A 16132-nucleotide genomic window follows, 5' to 3' on the forward strand; every position below is an offset into this window, starting at 1 on the left:
AGACCTTGGGGAGGCATTGGCGACAGCCCCACTGCAGCAGCGGCCGTGATGCGACGAATCCGGTCTGTATGGGGAGGAAGGCCACTTGTATGGATTCCACTGTGTATGTTCCGTAGGAAGTTTGTTCTCGCAAAGGTATGATGTAATGATCTTGTAGGGGCTGTGATGATCTCCGGGGCGACGAGGCGTGACCCAGCGGTGATCCTCTCTCTCTCTCAGCTCCTTGATGTGATGGCTCCGCGACGATGTTCGCAGCGACGTGATGCGCTCCGTAGCAAGCGATGCGATAACTTTTCAGTCGCACAAGTCTCTCAACTTAGTTTCCAGCTTCCCCACGCAAGTACAACTTCCAGAGGCACCACAACTGGCCCAAGCACTCTAGGAAGGACAGAACTCTCTCAGCAGAGTTCAGGGAAGCTGGGGGTAAAGTCCTTTTGTTCCTGGGACTTCGAAAACAGGGAGCCAGCGCTTCTCAGGCCCTTGGAGATTCCTTCAAGACAGGGGACACAGCACAACAGCAAAGTCCTTCCCCTCTCCTTGGCAGCAAATCGATAGCAGGTCAGTCCAGCAGAGCAACAGCAGGACAGTCTTCCTTCTTCAGATTCAGCTTTCTCCTTGGCAGAGGTTCCTTCTTGATTCCAGGATGATCTAATCTTCTGTAGTCAGGGGTCCTATACTTATACCCCTAAAAGTCTTTGTTCCCTTTGTGCAGGAGGGCTCTGAGCCCGGTCTGAACCAGTTCTGGGTGTTCCTTGAGCACTTAGTTTTTCTGGCTTCTCCTTTCCTTTCAGAGTGAGGGGCAGGGTCGTCAGCTGCCCAGCAGGAGGTGGAGCCAGCATTGTGAAAGGCAGGCACAGCCCTATTCAGGCCCAGGTGCTATCTCCTCCCACTACTCAAGTTGCAAATGCAGTCATTCAGCTTAGGGCTGACTCAGCCAGCCTCCTGGGGAAGCCCATTCCCTGTCACTCTCAAACCAGACAGTCAATCCACACGAACGAGAAGCGGAGCGGTTTGCATGAGGATACGCATGTTAGTGCTACATTGAGAGCGATATTGGGGAACGCTAGAGCCTTCCCATCTGTCCCATTCGATAAAAGGAGGGAGGATGGTAGAGCCCCTTGTAAAAGATACAATATATCAGTTAAAAGTAAGGGGGATTAGGTAAAAGAAGAAATAAAAAGATACAATTTCTGCCTAGATGTCTAAGCTAACGTTATGTATTTACTCGTAGAACATATACCTGTTCGGAGTAACTGGGAGAAAAGAGAAATTTACATCCTTGAAATATCCCGAGAATTTATCCTCAAATTATCCACTGGGCAAACACAAGCCAAATACTATGAGGTAAGAGGGATTATAACTGAAATTCAAGAAGTGGGACACAAAACCATGAAGGGGACATCGACTCATAGCAACATTCTATGTTATATTTTCATCATTGATTGAAGTAAATGTGGAACATCACTCCATGCTGGTCATATCATAAAAAAATCCTTTTTATATACAAGTACTCGCCGGATGAAAAGCAAGAATTCTCTAAATATTTTTAATCAAGGTAAAAATAAATACGCACTTAATAAATGATTGAAAGTAAGGCAAAAGAAAAAGACTATAATGAAATATCATGTCTCCTCCGTACTAGGTTCATATAATCTATTCGTGGAATATCGTCCCGAATCTGATATAAACTGCCCCTTATTGTAAGATATCCTTTCATAGTCAAGAGGTTAGTATCATATATAAATATATTGTGGGAATGTTAGAAGAAGTGGTATGAATGGAAAGAGCCACGTATGATAAATTTATAAAGATATTTTGCCTACAACTAAAATGTAACTTATGTTGAAAGGTATTTTTTAAAGCTACAATGAGAGCGTTGTACTAGCTAGAGCACAACGTAACTATGTTCTTCCCTTTCATAAAAACCAACAAAAAGGTGTATCGCATAAAATTGATACTATATAATCAGAGATGCTATCATAGGTTAAACAAGCAAGGAAATGTTAAACTGTTGATATGTAATTGCTCTTCAAAAAGGTAATATGTACTGTAAATTCTATGACCTGGGGAAGGGTTGTTTCCCAGACATAGGACCCAGCTGCCTGACAGGTGCCTATACATTTAAGAAATGAACACCAGATATTTCCCGTCATGGCATAGAGCAAATGTAATACTAAATATACACCATGAAAGAATAAGTATTAGGGGGTCGATTCGGATCGCTTACGGAAACGTGTTCCGTCCGCCGAGGAAGGTGGCAAGATACTCCGGACCTGTCCGCGGAAAAACCGCAATAGCGATTAGGATCAAATTTTAAAGAAACGCCGATCGCGGCGGACGGAGCACACCAATCTCCGTCCGCGGCGGTCGAAGTACACCTGAGGCCGCGGCAGGCGGACGGAACTGAAAGAACACCGACCGCCGCGTACGCACATGACCAGGAAAACAACAACTTCCCCCGCGATACCTGCGTAGTGTCCGTGTCCGCAATTAGGATAACTCCGCAAGTACCCCGGTAGCCACCGCGATCCACGTTCGCGGCGGTACCAATGCTACGAGAAACCGTGCTCCACAGCGGTAGTCCAACACGAACAACATCCCTACAGTCAAACCAATGCCATACAGTGCGACGGAATGTATCACCAAACACAGGAAAAAGAACGACCACCCACCTGACACATCTAAACAAATCACAAGACACAATGACCCACCCCCAAGTTCTGCATAATGCACACCTGCCAACACACCCACCTATCACCTGACTGCCAATAACCATTCACACAGGGCTAACACACAGACTATAAATTAACTCCCACCCACTCCAGAAATCCTCTGCATCGCAGCATAGCTGCTAGCAGGAGACACCACTTAGCCAACATCAAACACAGATATCATACACATAACCCACACCCAAACACACCCTCTACACAAAGACCCACCACACCATCCCTAAACACCACACACCAGCACCTCCCAATTCACACAAACACACACCCCGAGCACCATGGCACCAAAAAAAACCCCTAAATTCACTGACACCGAGTTAAAGGTTATGGTAGATGAGATAATTTGTGTAGAACCCCACTTATTTGGGGCCCTAGTGCAGCAGAACAGCAGAGCTAGGAAAAACAGCACGTGGGACCGGATTGTCACCAGGGTCAATGCCTCCGGGACCGTCCCGAGGACGAAGCAGGAAATTCAGAGGCGGTGGCATGACCTCAAGACCCGAGTGAAATCCATCAGAGCCAAGAACTATCTCCGGGCCAATCACACAGGCGGTGGAACACCCCCGGAGCCCTTACCGTACACCGAGTGGGAGGAGAAGGTGCTGACCATCCTGCACCCTGAGAGCCTTGATGGACTTGAGGAGGGAGAAGAGGCTGGTAAGTACCAACCAAGCACCACAAGCACAACAACACGGTGTGCCTCACACAACTCTGAAGACACATCTCCCAGACCCCAATCCATGCATGCAGTCCACATACTCACCAACGTCTAAACCACTCCTACAGGCCCCCATGTCCATAGGGAGGCCGGTGGTGGTGGGTGGGGTGTGTGAGGGGAAGGAACTACAACTCCCAACAGGCCCACATGTCCATATGGAGGGTGGTGGTGGTGGGTGGGGTGTACTAGAGGTCACTAGACCAACTCCCACCAGGCCCACATGTCCATAGGGAGGGTGGTGGTGGTGGGTGGGGTGTGTGAGGGGACGGAACTACAACTCCCAACAGGCCCACATGTCCATAGGGAGGGTGGTGGTGGTGGGCGGGGTGTGCTAGAGGTCACTAGACCAACTCCCAACAGGCCCACATGTCCATAGGGAGGGTGGTGGTGGTGGGTGTCATGTGCTAGAGGTCACTAGACCAACTCCCAACAGGCCCACATGTCCATAGGGAGGGTGGTGGTGGTGGGTGGGGTGTGCTAGAGGTCACTAGAGCAACTCCCAACAGGCCCACATGTCCATAGGGAGGGTGGTAGGGGTGGGTGGGGTGTGCTAGAGGTCACTAGACCAACTCCCAACAGGCCCACATGTCCATAGGGAGGGTAGTGGTGGTGGGTGGGGTGTGCTAGAGGTCACTAGACCAACTCCCAACAGGCCCACATGTCCAGAGGGTGGTGGTGGTGGGTGGGGTGTGCTAGAGGTCACTAGACCAACTCCCAACAGGCCCACATGTCCATAGGGAGGGTGGTGGTAGTGGTGGTGGGTGGGGTGTGTGAGGGGACGGAACTACAACTCCCAACAGGCCCACATGTCCATAGGGAGGGTGGTGGTGGTGGGTGGGGTGTGCTAGAGGTCACTAGAGCAACTCCCAACAGGCCCACATGTCCATAGGGAGGGTGGTGGTGGTGGGTGGGGTGTGTGAGGGGACGGAACTACAACTCCCAACAGGCCCACATGTCCATAGGGAGGGTGGTGGTGGTGGGTGGGGTGTGCTAGAGGTCACTAGACCAACTCCCAACAGGCCCACATGTCCATAGGGAGGGTGGTGGTAGTGGTGGTGGGTGGGGTGTGTGAGGGGACGGAACTACAACTCCCAACAGGCCCACATGTCCATAGGGAGGGTGGTGGTGGTGGGTGGGGTGTGCTAGAGGTCACTAGAGCAACTCCCAACAGGCCCACATGTCCATAGGGAGGGTGGTGGTGGTGGGTGCGGTGTGTGAGGGGACGGAACTACAGCTCCCAACAGGCCCACATGTCCATAGGGAGGGTGGTGGGTGGGGTGTGTGCCAGTGCCAACTGAATTTCCCCAAATTTTTTTTACACGTAATGGCCACATGACTCATCCTCACATTTTTGTTTTGCAGGGGATCCTAATCTGACAGCTGGAATAAACACCCGGCCTCCAGCCTCGCCACACTCAAAAGTCTCAGGGGACGATTGGCCAGCCACCTCTGGGGCTGAGGATGGTGCCGGCTCAAGCAGGCAGCCAGGGACATCTGGCTCCCAGGTCACACCTGCACCAACTACTACGGCCTCTGCCATTTCCACAACACCCGCCACTGTGACCTGCACAGCCACCTCCAGCACCACCTCCACCACCACTACTACCACCACCACTTCTGCCCCTGCCACCCTGCCCAACCCACCGCCCAATGCTGGGCCAGCGCCATCCCAACCACGCAGGGAGAGTGTGAGGCAAAGCAGAGATGCAAGGCCAGATCCGGCATGCAGGAGCACAGCACAAAGACGGCATGATGAAACAACTACACCCAGTGCCGTGAAACAGTCTCTAGCAGCACTAGCCAGGGTGGAGGAAAACTATCTACGTGGCCAGGCACAGGCAGACCGGGCCCACCAGGACTTTGTAGAGAACACTGCAATGTTGGGGGCCATCGAGAGGCGGCTTGGCCAACTCGTGGACATATTTACCTTTTCTAATACCATGTGGATGCCATGGATATCCGCCAACACCACCCTCCCCACACCCCCTCAAACAACGCCACCGCCACCACCACCGCCACCGCCACCTGCGCCACTGGCGGCGGATGTGGTACCTGATCAGACAGCGCCCCCAGCTGACTCCGTCCCGACACAAAGACGGAGGGGCCGTCCGAGGCTGGAAGTGGGCGAGAGCAGTGTTGAAGCTCCTTCCACACGCTCCAAGAGGAGTCGACAATGACTTTTTGAGTACCTGAGCCTGCCATTCACCCTGCCAACTATCCGGTCCCCCCTGGCACAGGCCTGCTGCACTAGGCAAACACCACCCTATGTGGTGTCAGCACGGACATTTCATCTGCCATAACCTTTAACTCTCACTCCCCCACCCCTTCACTCATTTGTAAATATGCACCTACACCTATGCACAATCTGTAAATAAATACCACTTACTCACTCAATGATGTGTTGCCTCCATGTTTATTCACATGATTGCATCAGAAACAGACGTTACCAGGTTCAGGGATCCAACTGTTACAGAATCATTCTGCAAGGGAGTGACCTAGGGAAACATAGAAACCGCAAAGACACGTTAGGAAAAACCATCACACTCATCCCAACACACTGCAGTGCAACATTAAACAAACCACACACATAACAACAGGAATGGATGAGACTACACACATCATGGAGACGTGCATGTACTCATAAATGAAGAGACACACACACATGCATACATCACATAACAGAACACATAGATGATGCCCAACACAATGACACAAGACCAGCAAACCTGCACAGGGCATACACAAGCAGCACAAGAGGGGCACACTCACAATCAAGGGAAGTAGCGATCAATGAGCTGGCGCCTCTGGTCCACACCTTCCTCCTCACCACTATCCTCATCAGTCGACATGTGTGGGTCGGGAGGGCGAGGAACTTGCTGTTCATCTGGGTCCAAGAGCAGTTCAATGTTATTGCGCACAGCCAGGTTGTGGAGCATGCAGCAGGTAATCACGATCGTGCATACTTTGCCTGGTGAGTAAGGCAGGGCCCCTCCAGTCTTATCCAGGCACCGAAACCTAGACTTAAGCAGGCCAAATGTTCGTTCTACCACTCGACGTGTCCTTCCATGGGTATCATTGTATCGCATTTCTCCCGCTGTAGTTGGATTGCGTATTGGACTCAGAAGCCAAGGCCTGTTAGGGTAAGCCGAGTCGCCTGTGTTTGTGGAAATAAGAGAGAGAGAGAGAAACATCACAACCTGAATATGTGGGCACACCATGCCACACAGATATCACTCCTGTCACCACAGCATACTCACCAACAAGCCACGCTTGTGCCGGACGCAGATTTGCCATCAGTTGGGGGACAATGCTGCTCCGCATGATGTGGGCGTCATGTGCAGAGCCAGGAAATCTTGCACACACATGTGAGATTATGTTGTCGGCCTGGCACACCACCTGCACGTTTAGGGAATGGAAGTGCTTCCGATTCCTAAACACCTGCTCACGTGCCCGTGGTGGAATGATCTCAATATGCGTGCCATCAATGGAACCCACAACGTGTGGTATGCGACCCAGTGCATAGAAGTCTGCTTTGACCGCTGCCAACTCTGCCGCCTGTGGGAAATGAATGTAGTCATGCTTGTACAGCATCATGGCTGTCAGTACATCCCGAAGTACCGTGCTGAACATGGCCTGTGACATTCCCCCAGTTGCAAACAAATGGAGTGCCGCCATCACCTTTTGCGTGGGTGAAATGGAACCTGGATAGGTTCTTCGCGGCTGCAGGTGAGGAGACAATTGGTTCACAAGCTCCAGCAATCGACGTCGATCCAGCCTGAATTTCCTGATCACCTCCTCGTCCACCATATCCTCCAGCACAGTGTTTGGGCGATGGACATTTTGACCCCTCATGTGTGGGAGTAAATGGAATGGAAGTCAATTCACATACAACGCATGTCTGTGCAACTCACTCACATGTCATCGCACTCTATCCAACATTTAATAGGCAGTGTTTAATTAGCATATGTGTGACATCTCTGATTGTCACTACAACATGGATTGACGTAGCAACAATGTGCATCCACTTGCTACATGATGTGTTGCAACATGTGCAATGCACTTTGTCTCACCTCAACATTACTGCCAACAAGACATGTGACATGACCCACATGTGTATGCGCAACATGACATACACACATGCAAGTGCATGCACACAAACGAAAATATACACACACACAATTTCTTGATGCACCAATGGCAACACCAATAATGGTGACCAAACGGACATCACATGCATGGTGACACAATAGGCAACACGCATGCACTGAACACAAGTGAACCCCCACCATAGTCAATATCACACATATACCACTCACTGACAACTGAATCACAATGTGCCAATACATCCGGGATCTACTGTGTAGATGTGAGGTACGATAAACTTGTGTAGGGAAATAACCGATGTCGACATGCACATGTGATGGACATTTGTGGCACACCGATGGCCATGGTATGGACACACATGGGATAAAGCATGACATGTGGAGTCACGCAATCACGCACACAACCGTCATCATGCAGCTGCAGACAATGGAACAAGGTGCATCGTCAGCTGACATGCAATCATTGACCCCGCCATGGCGGTGCACTGCTTCCGCTGTTTACATCTGGGCATACGCGGCCCGCGTTCAACATTCCCATTGTCTGCATGTGCACGGTCCGTCAAGCTCACACACCGGCAAGTGCATGTGCTAGACTCCGGGACGGATGCTTCATTTGCAACAAATTTCGATCACTGGCGCCACCATGGCGGGGCCTGAAACGGCGGTAGTGGACGGGGCCTGAAACGGCGGTAGTTGACATGGCCGGCACGGCGGTCCTGGGCAGGGCCTGGCACGGCGGTAGTGGACGGGGCCTGAAACGGCGGTAGTTGACATGGCTGGCACGGCGGTCATGGCCAGGGCCTGGCACGGCGGTAGTGGACGGGGCCAGAAACGGCGGTAGTTGACATGGCTGGCACGGCGGTCATGGCCAGGGCCTGGCACGGCGGTAGTGGACGGGGCCTGAAACGGCGGCAGTTGACATGGCCGGCACGGCGGTCCTGGGCAGGGCCTGGCACGGCGGTAGTGGACGGGGCCTGAAACGGCGGTAGTTGACATGGCCGGCACGGCGGTCCTGGGCAGGGCCTGGCACGGCGGTAGTGGAAGGGGCCTGAAACAGCGGTAGTTGACATGGCCGGCACTGCGGTCCTGGGCAGGGCCTGGCCCGGCGGTAGTGGACGGGGCCTGAAACGGCGGTAGTTGACATGGCCGGCACGGCGGTCATGGCCAGGGCTGGGCCGGCCGGTGTAGGCTGGCTGATGCAATGTCACTGTAAGGGGGTCATGAACTGCCATGTGCATTGACATCAGCTTATGGATGTGTTGGCCTGCCCCTCCCCCGCCGAATACGTGCCCCGCCATGGTGGCGCCAGTGATCGAACTTTGTTGCAAATAAAGCATCCGTCCTGGAGTCTAGCACATGCACTTGCCGGTGTGTGAGCGTGATGGTCTGTGCACGTGCAGCCAATGGGGGGTGTGAACATGGGCCACGTGTGCCCAATAGAAAGTACCGTATGCTGTTCACCGCAACACCAGGGCCAATCATTGGCCCTATTCCAAACACGCTTCCACGGCTGACCAATGGCTGGCGCCGTGTGCCACTGACATGGCCACAGGGCCCTATATATTTGTGATGTGCAAAAGCATACATTCTACGATGACCACCGACTGCTGCCTCCACCTGCTGCTGCGGAGCAGACCACCGACTGCTGCCTGTGACCATAACCTCCACCTGCTGCTGCGGAGCTGACCACCGACTGCTGCCTGTGACCATCACCTCCACCTGCTGCTGCGGAGCTGACCACCGACTGCTGCCTGTGACCATCACCTCCACCTGCTGCTGCGGAGCTGACCACCGACTGCTGCCTGTGACCATCACCTCCACCTACTGCTGCGGAGCTGACCACCGACTGCCGCTCTAGTGCCATACTCCGTGACCTTGGCATGTCGAGAGTCAAAGAGATCCGGTCTCGTCCCTTCACCGCCGCGGAGCTTGATGTCCTCGTGGACGGTGTGCTCCGCAACTACGGACGCCTGTACGGCGCACCCGGACAGGTGGTAAGTGCAGTGGGGGATAAGTTGTTGTGCCTGAGGTGTTCCATGACACCTGGGCTCTGGAATCTTGGCGGTGTGATGTGTGACCAACAATTGAGTCGAAATGTGCATGGCTGCAGAGAGAAATGTGTTGCCCCTATCTGTGTGACTGGCCAACTGTCCACTGACTTGCACCCTTTTGTCTCCCATCATGGTAGGTCAAGCTGCACCTTCGCAAGGACGTGTGGAGGAGCATTGCACGTGATGTACGAGCAGTGGGGGTGTCCAATAGACGACATACACACTGCCACAAACGCTGGGACGACATTTCCAGGCTGAGCAAGAATGTAGCGGAAGTGACACTAGGGATGATTCCAAGGACGGCACGTCTGGCCCGACGCTCAATGACCCCTCTCATGCACCGTATCATAGCTGTGACGCATCCTGACCTGTCCGAGCGGTTGCGTGTGGATGAACAGCAACGTGGCGGTAAGCATACTGTCAGTGTATGTTGCTTGTGAGTGCAATGCATGTATTGTTGCCCACACACATTAGTGACTTCCGTGTATCGTGTGGCTCGTTCCAATGGCATGTTGGTGACATTGGCGCAGTAAAATTTCACTTCCCGGTGCGGCATGTTGAGACGCCACTTGCTAAGCAGTTGAGTGTTCATGCACATGCTGTAGTGCTCCGTCACCCCTTGGCAAGACTGGTGTGCAGATGTAGTTGCTCATGCCCAGTCTGCATGCTGTACATGTATTACGGCCAACACCACTTAATTCCTGTGAGGATGACTGGTTGGGGTGGGCCATGTGCAGGTTGGGGGATCGATGGACATTGTCATCAGTGGCTTTAGGGATTCCGTAGCAGTACTGTACGTGAGTATGCCCATGACTTACACCCATTTCCTGTGCATTTCAGCTTTGGCAGAGGGCACTCAGCCACAGACGGAGGAGATGATAGAAGGCAATGCATCCGGATCAAACGTCGCGCACACACAGACTGACACCGAAGGGGCCAGCGCCGGAGAGGGGGACAAGACCGTCCCGGAGGACTCGCATGTGGAGACAACATTGTCATCATCTTCCGACAGTGTCGGTGAGTCAGCACTGTTGTCACAGACTGGGAGTGGGCAATCAACACCTTCGGTCAGGACACAGCACACAGGGCCCACCCTGCCGCCAACTGCACCATGTACTGTTCGTGCACGCAGGAGTAGGGGGAGCAGAGTGGCTTTCGGTGTCGGCACCGCTGCCCCAGCCTCGGTGAGCCAAAATGCTCTTTGTGCAGAGGCTGTTGATCTGCTGCGACAGCTGTGTGTGGGGCAGACCAATATGATAAATGCTTTCCAAGACCACGATAGGAAGTTGGGGCAGGTGGTGGCTTTCATGGAAGGTATGCATGGTGATCTGGCTGGTGTACACAGGGCAGTGCAGTCATTGGCTAACAGTGTGTCGTCTGCCATTGTACAGTCGCATGGACTGGGTGGTACTTCTGTTCCACCATCTACAACACTGGATGTCTTGGGGGGGAGTGAATTTTCTGACCAGGACTCTAATACAGGTTATTGCACTAGAAGCAGCGTCAGCCAGCACGTCAAGGCACGGAGGCCGCAGACCCCATCCCCTAAATCTGTTCACAAAGACAACGTCAGATACAGTGGAGTACACACACGTGAACCAAAAGAGGGGTTGGGTGTAATGGCTAAACATGCTGCACAGCCATCCCACACACAAGGTACTCCCAAGGCAAGCCTTACTCCCACTTCCATTGACACTACCTTGGACAAGGACATTCAGAAGACGAAGGCATCTCTTGAGAGCTCGGACACTCCCAGTGCCAGGGAGACTAGGAAGGAAGGAGCCACTCCCAAGGGCAGGGAGACTAGGAAGGAAGGAGACACTCCCAAGGGCAGGGAGACTAGGAAGGAAGGAGCCACTGCCAAGGGCAGGGAGACTAGGAAGGAAGGAGCTTCTACCAAGGGCAGGGAGACTAGGAAGGAAGGAGCCACTCCCAAGGGCAGGCAGACTAGGAAGGAAGGAGCTTCTACCAAGGGCAGGGAGACTAGGAAGGAAGGAGCCACTCCCAAGGGCAGGGAGACTAGGAAGGAAGGAGACACTGCCAAGGGCAGGGAGACTAGGAAGGAAGGAGACTCTGCCAAGGGCAGGGAGACTAGGAAGGAAGGAGACACTGCCAAGGGCAGGGAGACTAGGAAGGAAGGAGCCACTCCCAAGGGCAGGGAGACTAGGCAGGAAGGAGCCACTTCCGAGGGCAGGGAGACTAGGAAGGAGGGAGCCACTCCCAAGGGCAGGGAGACTAGGCAGGAAGGAGCCACTCCCAAGGGCAGGCAGACTAGGAAGGAAGGAGCTTCTACCAAGAGCAGGGACAAGGACAGTCACAAGACAAACGCACCTAAGAAGAGCACGGACACTCCCAGGGCAGGGACACACACAGGGAGGTGTGTCCAGGGGATATGTACACCACAGACGACAAGTCTGCTGCCTGGAACAGGGCACCATCCAGGGAACAGGGAAAGCCCGCAGACAACATTACTCCTACGGAAATGGAACATCCAAGGGCCAAGGCATCTCCCATGGACAGTGGCGCTGTCAAGGACAGGCATACATCACCCATTGATGCACTGAGGCTGCTGTTTTCTGGGAAACGGAATACAGATGTCTCCGCAGTGGAGTCACCCCTTACCTCCACTCCCATCAGGGCCCATCAGGGATGGATGCAGGTGGACCCTGTAGTAGCATCCCCCATGACACATGTTGCAGAGGCCACAAGACAGCCACACAGCAAATGACAAGCAGGCTCCAGCACGTCCCCAGAGAGCATTCTCCCACTAGCAGATGCACCTCCCATGGTGGGTGATATTTCTTCTCAGTCCGGCCCACTTGTCAGTCCTGTCCTGTCCAGGGTGCAGTCACATGTCCACAAGAAATGTAGGCACACAGCATTGACACATGCCCTATCCGATGTCAGACAATTGCAACTATCCCCCACTCCCAGAGCCACCCTGCCTCCTGGACCATACAGCCCTGTGGCTCTTCATTTCAGTGGTCCCAGTGGCGCTGCTGCAGATGACTCGCATGTGTCAGGTAGTGGCAGTGTATCAGTTGAGCCCTATCCTGTATCAGGTGCTGGCAGTGTATCTGGGTCTATGGGCCATGTGTCATTCACTCGGGCTGTGGCTGTGTCTCACACTCCTGTATCAGGTGCTGGCAGTGTATCTGGGTCTATGGGCCATGTGTCATTCACTCGGGCTGTGGCTGTGTCTCACACTCCTGTATCAGGTGCTGGCAGTGTATCTGGGTCTATGGGCCATGTGTCATTCACTCGGGCTGTGGCTGTGTCTCACACTCCTGTATCAGGTGCTGGCAGTGTATCTGGGTCTATGGGCCATGTGTCAGTCACTCGGGCTGTGGCTGTGTCTCACACTCCTGCATCAGGTGCTGGCAGTGTATCTGGGTCTATGGGCCATGTGTCATTCACTCGGGCTGTGGCTGTGTCTCACACTCATGTATCAGGTGCTGGCAATGTATCTGTGTCTGTGGCTCACGTGTCAGTCACTACATCTGTGGCTGTGTGTCACACTCTGGTTTCTGGTGCTGCCAGTCTGTCCGATGCGGGTACTTCACGCAATCCACCTGATAGTGTGATGTAAGTTGCTGTTGTATGCCCTCTGATGTACTGCCTCTGATGTACCTGCTCTGGTGTCCACACTGCCCTGTTGCTATTCTCATACTGATGTATGCCCTCTGATGTACCTGCTCTGGTGTCCACACTGCCCTGTTGCTGTTTTCATACTGATGTATGCCCTCTGATGTACTGCCTCTGATGTACCTGCTCTGGTGTCCACACTGCCCTGTTGCTATTCTCATACTGATGTATGCCCTCTGATGTACCTGCTCTGGTGTCCACACTGCCCTGTTGCTATCCTCGTACTTATGTACTGCATCTGATGTACCTGCTCTGGTGTCCACATTGCCCTGTTGCTATTCTCATACTGATGTACTGCCTCTGATGTACCTGCTCTGGTGTCCACACTGCCCTGTTGCTATCCTCATACTGATGTACTGCATCTGATGTATCTGCTCTGGTGTCCACATTGCCATGTTGCTATTCTCATACTGATGTATGCCCTCTGATGTACTGCCTCTGATGTACCTGCTCTGGTGTCCACACTGCCCTGTTGCTATTCTCATACTGATGTATGCCCTCTGATGTACCTGCTCTGGTGTCCACACTGCCCTGTTGCTAATCTCATACTGATGTATGCCCTCTGATGTACTGCCTCTGATGTACCTGCTCTGGTGTCCACACTGCCCTGTTGCTATCCTCATACTGATGTACTGCCTCTGATGTACCTGCTCTGGTGTCCACACTGCCCTGTTGCTATTCTCATACTGATGTATGCACTCTGATGTACTGCCTCTGATGTACCTGCTCTGGTGTCCACACTGCCCTGTTGCTATTCTCATACTGATGTATGCCCTCTGATGTACCTGCTCTGGTGTCCACACTGCCCTGTTGCTATCCTCTTACTGATGTACTGCATCTGATGTACCTGCTCTGGTGTCCACATTGCCCTGTTGCTATTCTCATACTGATGTACTGCCTCTGATGTACCTGCTCTGGTGTCCACACTGCCCTGTTGCTATTCTCATACTGATGTATGCACTCTGATGTACCTGCCCTGGCGTCCACACTGCCCTGTTGCTATCCTCATACTGATGTATGCCCTTTGATATACCTGCTCTGGTGTCCACACTGCCCTGTTGCTATCCTCATACTGATGTATGCCCTCTGATGTACCTGCTCTGGTGTCCACACTGCCCTGTTGCTATCCTCATACTGATGTACTGCCTCTGATGTACCTGCTCTGGTGTCCACACTGCCCTGTTGCTATTTTCATACTGATGTATGCCCTCTGATGTACCTGCTCTGGTGTTCACACTGCCCTGTTGCTATCCTCATACTGATGTACTGCATCTGATGTACCTGCTCTGGTGTCCACATTGCCCTGTTGCTATTCTCATACTGATGTACTGCCTCTGATGTACCTGCTCTGGTGTCCACACTGCCCTGTTGCTATCCTCATACTGATGTACTGCATCTGATGTACCTGCTCTGGTGTCCACATTGCCCTGTTGCTATTCTCATACTGATGTACTGCCTCTGATGTACCTGCTCTGGTGTCCACACTGCCCTGTTGCTATTCTCATACTGATGTATGCACTCTGATGTGCCTGCTCTGGTGTCCACACTGCCCTGTTGCTATCCTCATACTGATGTATGCCCTCTGATGTACCTGCTCTGGTGTCCACACTGCCCTGTTGCTATCCTCATACTGATGTACTGCCTCTGATGTACCTGCTCTGGTGTCCACACTGCCCTGTTGCTATTCTCATACTGATGTACTGCCTCTGATGTACCTGCTCTGTTGTCCACACTGCCCTGTTGCTATTCTCATACTGATGTATGCACTCTGATGTACCTGCTCTGGTGTCCACACTGCCCTGTTGCTATCCTCATACTGATGTATGCCCTCTGATGTACCTGCTCTGGTGTCCACACTGCCCTGTTGCTATCCTCATACTGATGTACTGCCTCTGATGTACCTGCTCTGGTGTCCACACTGCCCTGATGCTATTCTCACACTGATGTATTCACTCTGATGTACCTGCTCTGTTGGCCACATTGCCCTGTAGGTGTTCTGATACTGCAGTCTGCCCTCTCATGTGCTGCCTCTAATGTACCGGTTCGATGCCATGGATTGTTGATGCACCTAGCCCCTCTCATGTACTGCCTCTGATGTAGCTGTTTGATGCCATGGACTGTTGATGCACCTAGCCCCTCTCATGTACTGCCTCTGATGTAGCTGTTCGATGCCATGGACTGTTGATGCACCTAGCCCCTCTCATGTACTGCCTCTGATGTAGCTGTTCGATGCCATGGACTGTTGATGCACCTGGCCCCTCTCATGTGCTGCCTCTGATGTAGCTGTTCGATGCCATGGACTGTTGATGCACCTAGCCCCTCTCATGTTCTGCCTCTGATGTAGCTGTTCGATGCCATGGACTGTTGATGCACCTAGCCCCTCTCATGTACTGCCTCTGATGTAGCTGTTCGATGCCATGGACTGTTGATGCAACTAGCCCCTCTCATGTACTGCCTCTGATGTAGCTGTTCGATGCCATGGACTGTTGATGCACTTGGCCCCTCTCATGTGCTGCCTCTGATGTACCTGCTGTGGTGTCCACACTGCCCTGTTGCTATCCTCATACTGATGTACTACCTCTGATGTACCTGCTCTGGTGTCCACACTGCCCTGTTGCTGTTTTCATACTTATGTATGCCCTCTGATGTACTGCCTCTGATGTACCTGCTCTGGTGTCCACACTGCCCTGTTGCTATCCTCATACTGATGTACTGCATCTGATGTACCTGCTCTGGTGTCCACACTGCCCTGTTGCTGTTTTCATACTGATGTATGCCCTCTGATGTACTGCCTCTGATGTACCTGCTCTGGTGTCCACACTGCCCTGTTGCTATCCTCATACTGATGTACTGCATCTGATGTACCTGCTCTGGTATCCACACTGCCCA

The sequence above is a fragment of the Lissotriton vulgaris genome, chromosome 7, assembly GCF_964263255.1.
Source record: "Lissotriton vulgaris chromosome 7, aLisVul1.2, whole genome shotgun sequence".
Taxonomy (NCBI): domain Eukaryota; kingdom Metazoa; phylum Chordata; class Amphibia; order Caudata; family Salamandridae; genus Lissotriton; species Lissotriton vulgaris.